This window comes from Brienomyrus brachyistius, chromosome 16 (assembly GCF_023856365.1).
Source record: "Brienomyrus brachyistius isolate T26 chromosome 16, BBRACH_0.4, whole genome shotgun sequence".
NCBI lineage: Eukaryota > Metazoa > Chordata > Actinopteri > Osteoglossiformes > Mormyridae > Brienomyrus > Brienomyrus brachyistius.
Genome location: NC_064548.1, coordinates 17,527,559 through 17,541,076, shown reverse-complemented (window position 1 = coordinate 17,541,076; position 13,518 = coordinate 17,527,559). Strand labels below are relative to the sequence as shown.

The 13,518-nt window shown below is 54.5% G+C and overlaps 1 long non-coding RNA gene across 1 annotated transcript; it reads right to left on the bottom strand.

Annotated features, from left to right (window-relative positions):
* Nucleotides 1-3,083: 3,083 nt before the first annotated feature.
* Nucleotides 3,084-13,297, bottom strand: LOC125709875 (uncharacterized). The gene is made up of 4 exons (XR_007382854.1): nucleotides 13,049-13,297; nucleotides 9,020-9,112; nucleotides 8,806-8,903; nucleotides 3,084-3,237 (listed from the first exon to the last, which is right to left on the bottom strand). It is a non-coding gene; the product is annotated as an uncharacterized LOC125709875 (long non-coding RNA).
* Nucleotides 13,298-13,518: the final 221 nt, after the last annotated feature.

Here is a 13,518-nt window from a genome sequence, read left to right as displayed (position 1 = left end):
ATGTCTGGCTTGTTGTTTATGAGCTCTTAAAAGCTGTCGTATTCCTCTTTGTTTGCTTTTACCACTTATAATCCGTCTCGCTCCCATTTATAGATGCGCCATCCAAACGTCGTGTACAAAAACGGATTTTTTAGCAGATGAGCGAAAGTGGGGGCGGAATGAGCTTGATGTGATGTGCAGCAGGACTCTGAAGCTGACGTGCGAGGGGGCGAGGACCTGATCTGAGGGGCCGAGATGTCAGGGCGGCCCACCTGACTGTGTGTAGAATTACAGTGGCGTGGGGATTGCGGTCAAGTGGCCTTTTCGTCTGCCAGTGGGCTACGGGCAGTGTGTGTGTGTGTGTGTGTGTGTGTGTGTGTGTGTGTGTGTGTGTGTGTGTGTGTGTGTGAGAACAGGATAAAGACACCCTCCCAGAAAATGATAAATGTGTGGGTTTTGTATCAGGGTGAGGTGATCTCCTGCTATGCTACTGACTGGCGGAGTCTGAACTAACATAAAAACCAGGATGAGACGAGATGCACTCTAACTGATGAAGGTTGCATTCAGCACGAGAGGAAGGCTACGTTACTCTGAAACTCGCATGAGTGTGTGAATGCGATAAAGTGGCAGTAAGTGTCTGAAGCTGAGTCTGCTTATCTACAGTGGTGTCCACAGGTTTCGTCATGTGGGTGTGTGGCATTAGTGTGTGTGTGTGTGTTCTTTCTGTGCGTATGTATGTGGTAGGTCTGTGTAGCCTATAATCATTGTGATCAACTGACTCTGTGTGAGTGTGTTAGGCCTCCGTGGTGTATTAGTGTATGATCATTTTGATCTTATATGTGTGTGTGTGGTGTGTCCATGTGTCTTAGGCCCGTGTGGTGTATCACTGTGTGTCTGTTGTGATGCTGCTGCTGCACTGATCCTGCAGTTCCCGCAGTTAAACGATGCGCGGGAATTGAAGAGTGACCGGCCCGGCGCACGCCTGCACCTCTCATCACCAGCGGCCGCTCGCTAATGGATGCATCGACTGCTAAATTTAGCGCCCCTGTGCTGGCGCCGGGGTCGGCCCATTTGGCAGAGCGCTGCCCGTGCGTAATCCGGCGCCGTGCCCGTCAGCCCCTCTCCGCTGCTGCTCTCCACTGGCCTTTTCATCTCCCTGGCCGCTGGCATTTAAAAATGGCAGCGGCCGCACTGCTACCCACCGTTAAATATTCATCACGCCGGCTGTGGCCGCTCGCTTATCCGTGTGAGACACGTGGCGAACGCTTCCTCCGGGAAAGCTTTGCGGCTGAGAAACGAGAAAAGCTTCTATTTCATCAGCCGCTACCTGGGAAATTTACTGAGCATTTAAATATTTTTTACTTAACGTATTTAGTGTGTTTCTTCCACTTTAGGGCCATCTTTTCTACGCCCATCGTGTGTTTTTTTTTCTCTTGCATGACTTTTGTATTTTGACATGGTTTTGATTTGATTCATCTTGTGTACAGTGTGAGTTAGTATGTGTAGAGTTTTGTGATGATCATCAGCTGGGGTTGAGTGACAACATTTAGCTTTGATAAACATGTGGGGTTAAGTTATTTATCACTGTATAATTTGGATAAACATGGGGTTGAGTTATTTGTCCCTGCATAATCAGGATAAACATTGCCGTTGATTTATTTGTCCGTCTTTAATCGGGATAAGCAGTGGGTTTGAGTTATTTATCCCTGGATAATCAGGATAAACACGGGGGTTGAGTATTGGTCCCTGTATAATCAGGATAAACACGGGGGTTGAGTATTTGTCCCTGTATAATCAGGGTAAACATGGGGGTTGAGTATTGGTCCCTGTATAATCAGGATAAACACGGGGGTTGAGTATTGGTCCCTGTATAATCAGGATAAACATGGGGGTTGAGTATTTGTCCCTGTATAATCAGGGTAAACATGGGGGTTGAACAACTCTACATTGTAGAATCTGGATAGACTCGGGGGTCGGATTAATGGGCCCTGTAGAACTGGGATAAATACTAGGGTTGAGTGGGTGGTGCCTGCAGGGATAGGATGAACAGCAGGGTTGAGTTGAGCAGTTGTGGAGTTGGGATAAACATGAATAGAATGAGTGGTTGCCATGGATGCAAGATATACACTGGGGTTGAGTAAGCGTATATTAAGAAGCTAGGATTCACATGCAGACCATACACCTGTTTGTTCTGTTTGTCTCTGTACACAACTGTAATCTCCAGAATTCTTATTCCCAACATCAGTGCAGCTCACCGCACTGTAATGTGCTGCCTGCCTGGGCTGAGCATGGAACCCATGCATGCATGTTCATGTGTGCACATGCTGAGCTGTGTGTTTATATGTGCACGAGGGTGTTTCACATATGGTATGCATGTATGAATTCATACAAGACCTGGTCCTTCACATTTCTGAAGCCATGTGCATGCGTGTGGCCAATTTGCATGAATCTGCAGGCATGTGTTGCATGTGTGTGTGTGACGCACATATTCCCACAGTCGTGCGTATGTTGTGTATGTGCTGTACTGGCCCGTGTAGGTGCCATGCATTTGTGTACATGTGCTGTGCATGCGTACAATCGTGTGCCGCACATGTGTGTGCGTGTGAGCCATCGACCGCCGCGGGTGCCGCAGTGTTGGAGACCAAAGGGAGATAGAGCACTTCCAGCCATCTCTAATATAATTCCTGCTACGCTACAATCGCTTGCAGATGTCGCCGGGGAAGTGTGAGGCAGAGAGAACGGAAAGGGGGGGGAGGGGGGCGCAGCAAAAGGAAAAACAGTGTGGGACAGATGAAATGCAGCTTTAATAATAAATTTCCCCCCATTCGCCGGTGCTCAGACGTCTGCCTGTCAGCACTGGCCTCGCCACGACCCTGGCTTCGCTGATCAAAGAAGGTCGCGGCCCAGAGCACGGTGTGCCAAGATGGCGTTGCATCACTCGGCCCTGGCCGCCCCCGTGCCGTTAGCGCAGGCCAGCTGTGCCGAGGGCGAGCCGGGGATTCCTCAGCGAGGGTGCCGGACACGCAGCTCAGCTCTGCGTCCCCGCAAAAGTGAAGGGGGGGGCCTCGTGACTGGAAGTGGAAAAAATTATGCATCCTCTCCATCATCCTGCCCAACATCAGTGGTGAAGGAGCATCTCCGGGGATTCGCTGGCCCTTCGACAGACTGCAGGCAGAAGTGAGGGTATCAGACCTGCAGACCCACGGGACGTCCATCCGCTGCTCCACACCACTGAGCTCCGGAAACTCTCTCCAGCGCCTTTATTCCCGGGAAGAAACGGAAAGATGTTTCACCAATACGATGTGCAGGCAGCACTGTGCAAAGGGACTGAATGCAGTTTGGGCTCAGAGGGTTAGGATTCTGTGCCTGTTAACAGAAAGTCATTAGTTCAAATCCCAGGGTCAGCTGAGTGATTTCACCATTGCACCCTTAACCCCTTAATTCCTCCAGGGAATGGCTGACCCTGCATTCGCAAAAATGTATGTCATTTTGAATAAAAGCATCTGCTAAATAAAAATAAATGACCCAATGGATTTTCATGCATGCATACAAACTATAGCGGAAGGTGGGAGTTGGGGGCGGCAGGATACAGATCGCTGCCTGGCAACACACCAACAAGGGCGTCCTATCAGGATGGACCGAGGGCGGAGCTTTGCTTCGGGGTCAGTGGAGGGTCAGCAAGGGTAGCGCAGAACGCAGTTACATATAGCTGCTTAGCAAACCGCCACCTCAGCTGGGTGTTTTACCATAGCGACTTGGGTTAAGTACTTTGCTCGAGGGCACTTGAACCATTGGGTACTGCTGTACGACCTTCAGTTGAGGGGGGGGGGGGGCGGCGTCCTTAACGCTACTCTGCTGCCCTGTGTATACAGAGCACAGGCAGAGAGGCAGCCACCAAAGACTCAGGAGCAGGATGTTATGGGTGAGGCGGTGGAACCTCAGAGCCAGAGAGGCGGTGGAACCTCAGAGCCAGAGAGGGGGTGGAACCTCAGAACCAGAGAGGCGGTGGAACCTCAGAGCCAGAGAGGCGGTGGAACCTCAGAACCGCCTGTGTTGGTGAGTGGGTCCCAGCAGCCAGAGCCCATGGGTGGGAAAAGACAGTCGTGCTTGTATCTTACAGCGAGCTGAGAACGTCAGCTCCTCAGGCCAGGTGCCACTGGCGAACGAGTACGTCTGCTCCAGGATGGAGGGAGTAGGTGGCTGGAGAAAAACAGGGAGAGCTTGGCAGGGAGAGAGGGAGGTGTGAATTACTGCAAAGTGCCAGGAGACTTCTCCTTCCCCTTGGACTGGCGCTAAGCCTCCGTGTTTATGGAGCGGGGAAAGCTCTTCTGAGACGGCACCTGAAATAAAGGTGTGAAAAAGCACCCCCCCCACGCCCCAAATTACTTGCTAAAAACATCACTGCCGGTAATTTAAGGTGCATCTGCATCTATTTGCATGAGGCGATTAACATCACGCGGAGAGCCCCCCGCCCCGCCCTCCGGTCCCCCCCTGAAGGGGCCCCGGTTACCAGCCAGGCGGAATAACAGAGGAGCCGTAACGAGCGTCAGGGATCAGAGCCCCCAGCTGTTAGGAGCGTCCGGTGCCTGGGTTGCATCTCAGAAGGACATATGCCTGGCGGGGGGAGTGGGGGGGGGGCAATGTGATGACTGAAGGTTTCACAGCCATCATCCTGAAATGGGGGATTGAGGCTGGCTGCCCCCACCCCCCCACCGTGACGAGTGCATAGGAAGGACAGGAGAGGTTACAGACCAGGCTGTGTACCAGGGAAACTGCAATGTGTGCTAACCACAGTGATAATCAGCAAAGATCAGCAGACAGAGGAAATGGGGGAGGGGGCAGGAGGGAAGCAGCTAAACATCAGCTTGGGGGGAGACCAGAGGCAGGACCCCCTTGTCCGTAGCCTGGCGGATCTTCGGTGTGTGTGAGAAGCTCTGACGTGGAAACAAGGATCAGGTAACGCCGCCGCCGCCGCCACCTCCTGCAGCCGCTACCTGACACCGACACCCCCCCTCGCGCTCGCCGCAGCTTAACCTCGACGGCCCGGCCGGCTCCGAGTCCCCGCCAGCGCAGCCAGAAACACGAAGCGGCGCGTGCGGATCCCCGATGGCTCATTCATTTTTCATCACGGGCGCCGACACCGCCAATCCTCTGCCCGCCCACACGCTCGCTCTCCCAGCCGCACCGATCTCACCCTGCGACTACAAAAAGGGAAATGCCCCCCTCCCCCTAATTGAGGCTGCCCTGTTGCCATGGTGCGGCCGGCTTCTCACATCTCCACCCCGCAAGCCTGCCGGGACGCGGCAAGCTGTTGATTGTTGGCCGGCCGGCTCCAGTTTCCTGGCCGGCAGTAGCATCTCCCCCCACACACACATGCCGCGAGAGCGATCAGCGGCATTGGGAATAGCCTCGGTGGCTGACATCGCCCCCCCCGGCTGCGCCTGGTGATGCCACGTTGGTGCGACCCCATCCCGCGGGAGCTCGGTTAAGCCGGGAGATTAGTGTGACATCTTCTCGGGGATGCTGCGGCCTGGCGCACGTCAGCCGCGACGACCTCCGCTGCCCCCTCCCAGCGGAACATACCGCTACAGCAGCCAGAAGCCCCCAGCACGCGGGCGCAAGCTTTCTGAGGCTGCCTAGCCCCCCCACCCTCGAAGTGTTAATCTCCCCCCGCTCCCCAGCCTCCCGCCCTGCCAAAGGCCACGAGCGTTCCTGATCTGCTCGGCTGCTTCCAAGCGCGCTTGCTCCCGGCCTGCCTGCCTGCCGCTGTAAACGTTTTCCCTCCCCATCAATAATGGATGCTGCTTCCTCTCCACAAATCTGCCATACCTCAGGGGGCAGTGGTTTTACAGCAAACAGCCCTTCCTCGAATCACGCCTCTGCGGGGGGAGGCTCCCTCATCAAAGAACCCCGTTATTAGCTGAGAGAGGTTCAGCACGTGGACGCCTCCGGTACGGCTAGTTCAGGCCGACCGCTCCGCCACCACTTCCCTTTCATTTGTTCGCCGCGCGGGCTGACGGGCCGGGCCCGGCCGAACAATCGGGCCCTTTCAGGAGAGTCTCCTTGAGGCCGTGTCACAATGGACGGCATTGTGCCGCGTGGCACGCCGCGGCCGGTCACACGGGGCCTCTCTGATGCCCTTTGTTTTTGTTCCCGAGGAGGCGGGTGGCCCCTGGCTCCACCGCAGCTGGACGCAGGCAAAGACAGGCCGTTTGTCTTTTCTTCCCGCAGCCTGGAGTCGAGCTGGGATGACGGATAGGACGTGCCTGTTTTGTTTACCGCCGCATCGAACTGTCAGAAGCCCCCACCCCCTCTCCCACCACAGGGCCACTCTGCTCTAATCTTGGGCTTTTCACACGGTGGGCAGGGGCGTGGGTGGCGGAGCAACATGACTTGTTCGCCAGGGGGGGAAATTTTTGCAGATTACAATGAGCAGATTGGACAAGGGTCTGAGGAAGTTTACTCCTTCATAAAAAAAAGAGTGGAACCAGACCACCTGAGGTCCAAACTCTCCGAGACGAATAGAACCGGCCTCATCCTTCAGCTCCTGGCCAAATCTCGCCAAATCGGGCCGCCCGGGGTCCAAAACGACCGAGCCGCAAAGACCCGGGCTGATCCTCCAGCTCAGGGCCAGATCTCAGTGAGCCGGGCTTTGCCGGCTCCACACTGAACCGGATCAATTGCGCCGTTCCATGAATAAAACATAAAGCAGGGCTGAATATACGACGCTGCCGCCAGCCGCAGATGCTCCGAATCGAGCAGATAAACCATCCAAGGCCGACGGCAGTTTCCGATGACGGATTTCCCGTGAAGCGCAGGGAGTGCACTGCCGCGCTCGCAAAGATTATCCATTCATCCATCTTCTAACCGCTTATCCTGGTCAAGGGTGCGGGGGTCCTGGAGCCTATCCCAGGCAGCACAGGACACAGGGATGCCAGCCCGTCACACGAGCACATACACTGTGGACAATTTGCAGATACCAGTTAGCTGTACTGCAGGTGTTTGGACTGTGGGAGGAAACCCACCCAACACCGGGAGAACATGCGAACTCTGCACACAGTGGATTTGATTGCCCAACGATGCAGCTGCTAATCCGAGTTGTGCAAGGGGAGCAGGTCAGCTGAAATGCAGGAAACACAGACATCCTCACAGGTACCCATGGGGTGGGGTGGGGGGGGGTGTTAATGCAGGCTCAGAAAAAGAATGCCCCCCCCCCCACACACACACACACACACATTCAGGAGGATGTGCAAAGCCAAAACAGCCACATCGGCACGGCACTAAAAATAGGCAGATTGCATGTCAGCACACGGGACAGGGGTCACATTTATTACTGGGATGGGGGGGCAGTCATGCGTACCGCACAGGCTGCTGGGAGGGGGGGTTTCAGAGCCACACTGGCCGTCCTTGAAGAGCACCGCTAATCGCTGATATCCGGCACCATCCTGGCCAGGCAGCGCGAGGCCCCCACTATGCTGCACTGAGAGCACAGCAGCCACACCAGTCCAACAGCAGCTTTTGAAGGGGGGGGGGGACTATAGTGTTCGCTTTCACGCCTCCCCCATGAGAGACAAGCCGACCCGCGTGACCTCTGTCCGTCGCCCCCGGATAAAGCAGCAACGCCAGCTTTCCTTTGCACACACCACGCCCCCCCCCCCCCCCTCCGAAACCCCCCCCCCCCACATGCCTCCTAGGCCTGTTTTGTTTTCCTCTAGCCCCCGCTATCTTCCGGGTCCTCGCTGCAAGGTCACGGGACGAGCAGCAGCCTTTGTGCCGCGTGCGTGCGAGCGAGCGTGTGCCGTCCGGCTGTTCCCCCCTGCAAGGCTTGTTTTGACGTGTCAGGCTAATTGCTAGTTTTCCGTTCCTTTCCGCGAGGCTCGATGCAGGGTTGGCTGTTTCAGTGATGAACGAGAGAAAAGCCCCGACCCGCAGAACACTGCCAGTGAGACGTGGATCCACACAGCAAGATGCCCTTCCTGAAACGGAAAGCACCCTTTTCGGCCCTTGGCCTCTGCGTGTCGCGTTTAGGAAGTGCTGCATTTCAGCTGTCGTCTCAGGGAACTGCCAGCGCCCGCTCTCTCTCCGCTCGCTCAGCCCAAGTCACCAACCGCAGCATTTTACTGCCATGCACTGAAATGTGTCGTGGCTGCCGTTAGCTAGCAGGGAGACCGCCGTTGCGAGTGCCGCGTTGTTTATGCGTGGGCGTGTTTTGACGGGTTCCGCTCGTCCGTGGGGGTTGGCTCTGCAGGACAAATGCAGCTTCATCCGCCTTATTAAATAAATAATGGCCTCAGTGTGTGATTTGTTATCGCTCTCTCCCCCGGGTTAGAAACTGTAAATCACGTTAAAACCAGGGTCAATGGAAGGTCCCTAAAATAAGTACGGGCCTCATTTCTGTGCATGTGTGGACTTTAATGTGCCTCTTACTGTTTCTGCGCAGAACTGGTATTCATCTAGGACAGGGGCATGCCCGCGCTGTGACACCGCTCGATGAAACAAGGCTTGCAGCAGCGATGTTTGACAGTGTTCAGAGCTCAGCGCTCAGCCGGGCTTACCTCTGCCTCCCTTTCATTTCAGTTTTTGTTTTATCTTCAGTGTCTGAGTGAACCGCAAAATACGCGTGGATTAAACTTCGCCAGCGGCCCCCTGGCTCTTTAGGCGGGGCCTCCAACGGCACGGGAGGCGGTGCTTAGGAAGTGTTGGATTTCCCAAATCACCTGCACCTGTGATGCCATCACCAGACTCTGGTAACCTGTGTCTCTCCCAGCTACCCCGTGAAATATGGTCTGCCACAAGGAGGGAGGGAGGAATGATCTTGGTACTAACCCAGTCTAACGGCATCGGGGCTCCTCCACGCAGATCTGCAGCTCGATAAATGCTGGAACAAGTCGATCCGGCTGTGGAATTGCTCCTCGGAGATCAGGCTGCAGCCGGGAGGTGCCGGGGCGGGGGGGAATGGGGGTGCACATTAGCCAGAGTGAAGAATAGTACTAAAGTGTCTCACAGTTCTAATCCTAGTCATTTGCTTGTCAGTATTTACATTAATCTACCGCCTTTAATGCCTCGTCGTGTCTGTCAGTCCCTCCCGTGCTTGAGGTCCTCTCTGCACAGCCGCAGTGTCTTCCATCAGGCTCTAGGGATGTGGGGGGGTCACAGAAGCACCCAGTTCGGTGATCAGTGCTGACGGCGAAACTTACTCACGACAGAATCCCTCTGGTGGCGGAGGAAAGGTCACGACGCAGCCTGACATTTCCCCACATTAGGAGAGTCTTTGAAATGACTTTTTAAAGTGTACGAGCCCTTCATTTCCTGCTTCTGATTAGGTCTGATTTGATAGATACGAGTCTGTTTCGCATGAATCACAGGTCCTGCTTAATTGCCCAGTATCCGCCGTACGTTAATCACTCTTGGGGGGGGGGGGGGGGGGCGTGACCGGCTCCCAGTGTGTTCCTGCGATGCTGAGTGCCAGCAGCCCATTCGCTTCCAGGGAATCGGCCGAGGTATGAAAAGCCACGCCGGGCACCATCTCAGCGGCCGCCCTGACATTTATGCGGTTAAACACCAATATTTACTACGCCACGTCCGCTGGCCCAGCAGGCCTGGGAAGCTGGCGACTACCAGGTCGAGTGTCATGCGGCAGCTGCGTCTGCAGTGCCGGCGACGGATCGTGTTTATAGAGAGGGTGGCGGGTCCCGCTGGCGTGTTGGGACTCTGGGCTTTGGCGTGACCTTTATCGCAAATGTCAGCAGCGGGCGCTTATTTATGTAAAGCAGACTCCAAACGGGGAATGAGGGGGTGATCTGCATCTGGGACAGTCCCGGTCCCCCAGCATGCTAGCACGATGACTAACTCAGCAGCACGCTGCTGCACTGCGGCGCTCAGGATGATGCGAGCGTGAGTTCGGGTCTCCCTTCGTGTTTGGGTGGCTGTCACGCCGGGGAGGAGGCGGTCTGACATCCGCAGTCCCGACCAGGGGTCCGTCACGCTGTCAGTGGGCGCCGCTCACTCAAGTCGCACCGACCTTCCTTGTCTAGCTGTACAAATTAGGCGGCACGCATGTGACACCCTTCAGATGCAAGTGCCCCACCTTCCGGCCCCCAGCGCTCCTGTTGATGTCACCGTATGTGGCTGCATGACAACATGGCGTCCCCTTTCCCTCCCTGACAGAGCCCTTCCATGCTGATGTAACCACTTAGCACAACCGCACCGGCTGGGCCGGAACGGCACATTTCTGTGTCACGCCAAGCGGGAGGGAAAGCACTCAGAGGGAAAAATAATTTTACCTTTTACAGGCGTAAACAGGCTGGGATATTTTCACATAAACGCCAGAGCCAGCTGGGCCGGCGAGCGCCGGTGCTGTGTTTACGACAGGCGAGTGATGGCACGTCTGCGTCACCCGCTTCCTCGCAGCTGGCCCCGGCGTCGTGCTTATGACTCTGGGCACAAAGCCACGAGGACCACACAGGGCTGCCCCGCCGCGTGCCTGATAACCTGGCATGCCCCCCTGGGCCTGCGACCCCCCTACACTTTTGTCTTTTTTCTCCATACACCACCCTGGAGGATCTTTTTCCTGGATGCGAGCACTGGGTGTGAGATTGAGGGGTAAAAATGCAGGAGAGCAGGACAGGGAGTGAGCGAGAGAGAGAGAGAGAGAGAGAGAGAGAGAGAGAGAGAGAGAGAGAGCGAGGCCTGCATGGAGTGGCAGACAGGAGGACAGCCAGCCCGGCACTGGGGATGAGCTGTCAGCCTCTATTATTAATTCCCAGGTCTTAATATTTAATGTCATAAAACTGCAGCTCCTCCCGCTGCCGTTGAGCCCCGAGACACGCAGAGGACGGAGAGAGAGAAAGATCAAGGAGCCCGGCGGAGATAAGCATCAAGCGAGGAAAAGGTGTCCGGTATTCCCCAGGGCTTGGAAGACTGCGCGTCCTTCCTCAGCCTGAATCGTGTTTGCTATATAAACCCTCCCCCCTTCAGAAATGAAATTCTGTTTTATTCCATTCCTATTTTTATGCTGCTTCACACATTGGTGGAATAACACCCCCCGCCTTCCCCCCAACAAACAGTCCACTTCTGCCCTTTACATGCGAGTGGTGTGTGTCTACTGATGCTGGTGACCTAACTTGACCTCACTGACCAGGAGCTGCAGTAGGGGGGGCGGAGGCTGCAAACTCGCAGGGTTATGGAATTGATGCCAGTTCACCCCCCTCCCCCCCCCCCAGCAATCGGCATGTTCACCTGTCACTTTGATGTAGCGCCTGTCACTGAGCCAGACGGGCTCGCGTCAGGAGACAGCCTGACAGTCTCTCTGGTGATCGGCAGGCAGTTAAAGTGGCGCTGTACGCTGTGGGGGGGGGACTGCAAAATCGTGGCTGAGGTGCTGTCCCTTACCCCCCCCCCCACAAAGCTAGAGGAACTTCTCACCCCTTGGGACATTACACACCCTTTACTTTACATTACCTGACCATCCAAACCTGGGCGGAGAGGGATTACTGTCGCTGTCACTCACAGGCAGGTTCAATCCCCGTCCCACCAGATCCCTGCTGTTATGTGGTGGGTACAAGTGTACATACACCAGTAAGACACCTCATATTCCAGGGCTTCCCAAAACCCCTTAACACCTTCCTTACTCTTCAAATTTACACATAACACTTCCTCAGCCCGCTGCTGTCCGTCAAGAGTTTTTTTTTTTTTTTTTTTTAAAGCCCCGTTTAAAATGGCAGCGAGCTTGCCTGTGGCTGGCAAAGACCGCCACCTCCGAACGCAACACGTGGGACAAATATGCACAGGCGCGTAAACAGACTGCCACTGCATTTTAAGCGTTCTTCGGCTGTTAGAGATAAGGTCTCGCCGTCTGCACTTAATTCTGAAAGGCATGACTCATCTGCGTACATCGTCGGCACTTTCTGTTTTTGTTTTATACAGAGAAAGCGCTCCTTGATTTGTGAGTAAAGCAATAAATAAAAAATATATATATATATATATATATATATATATATATATATATATATCCCGTAACTGTGGCCCTGGAGCGAGGTCAGCGTGCCTCTTTAATAAGGAGAATCATATAAAGCCTCTCACAGATGACACCCCGTTCACGCTCCGCATAATCTAGGCCCGCCTCTGTTTTTTTCCGATCTTGTGTTCAGGCCTGCGCATGGAGAAACCCCTTTAATTTCTACATGCACGAGGATTATATCAGGCAGGTTTGAGATCTTAAATAGACGGAGAGTAATCGCTTCTCTTGCCGCAACGCGGAAAGAAATCGTCCGTCCTAATCGCTGCGTGTTGTGTAATTGGATGCTGTTTAACATCGGCTGCCCCTGGCGTTTTGGCAGGAGCTGCGGATAGGAGCTGCCGGCTCCGTCCTGAGTCGGTGCCTTTTTTTCCAAAAGGGTCGCACACCGTATAGGAGAGACAGAGTACGTGTTAAGTGGCAACTGCGCCACGGCAGAGGGGGATAACCTAACATGCAATATAAAGGTTGCCCACATATAAAATAGGCTGAAGCGAGGCAGGACGTGTTAAAGGAAACGCTCCGAGGGGTAGCCTGCGCGTTTGCGCAAAGCCTCCGCGCTGCGGGGTGAGGGGGGGCGGGATTGGGCGCTTGCACAACCGGCTATGCCTCGTTAAACTTTCCTTTTATTTTAACAACAGGAACTGCTCATTAGCGAGCAGGAGGCGCCGATGTGGGATCGAGCTTCACGGAGACTGAGGCGCGGACGCAGCGGTACCGCAGACAACCAGCGGCTTTTGCAGAGGGACAGGGGTGCTCTTATATCCACGCCGGAGAAATAATGTTAGCGATCGACCTCGTTTACCGCAGCGCCCCAGGCTTTTCTTAGGCTGCTTCCCCAGATTGTGTTATTAAAAGAAAACAGGCAGACCGCTGTGTGAGTGTGCGCGGTCTGGTTAGGACCCGTGCATGCGGTTTCACTGAGCGCCCCCCGACCACCACCACCACTTCTGTCAGATCAGGAAAGAAAACTTAACCGTTGGGCAAACCAATACATAAAAAGGCATGCTTTTTTATGAAACCACATTCCCAGCACTCCGCTGTAACACTTACCGAGCGATTAACATCTGACACAATAGCCTTTAATGTGGTGCTGCTGAGAAAAAAAGAGGCGATGAATCTAATTCTCCTGCTTGGTCATTGGCTTCTTTGGCATGCAAAGGTGGTCTTTCTCTAAAGTAGTCAGATTTTTTTTAAAACAAGCATCATTTTGTTTCCTTTACACTATCAATATCGAACAGGAGATTGGGATATTTATAATAACCCATTGATTAAACCAATCTGGATATTAATTATGAGCCATTGATTTGACATCAGTCAGCATGGAGTTCCCTGTCCCGACCTGCAGTGGCGGGTCCGGGGGTCTGATAGCCAGCATCGGCTCACAGCACAGCCCCCGATTACTCATGATGTCAAGCGATGGGGAGGCGTATCGCTCCCGGTCTGGGTAGGAAACGCCTTGGCCAGGGCGCCAGTGATGAATGCGGTGCCTAACGGGGCTAGGGGAAGAAAAATCACCCCCC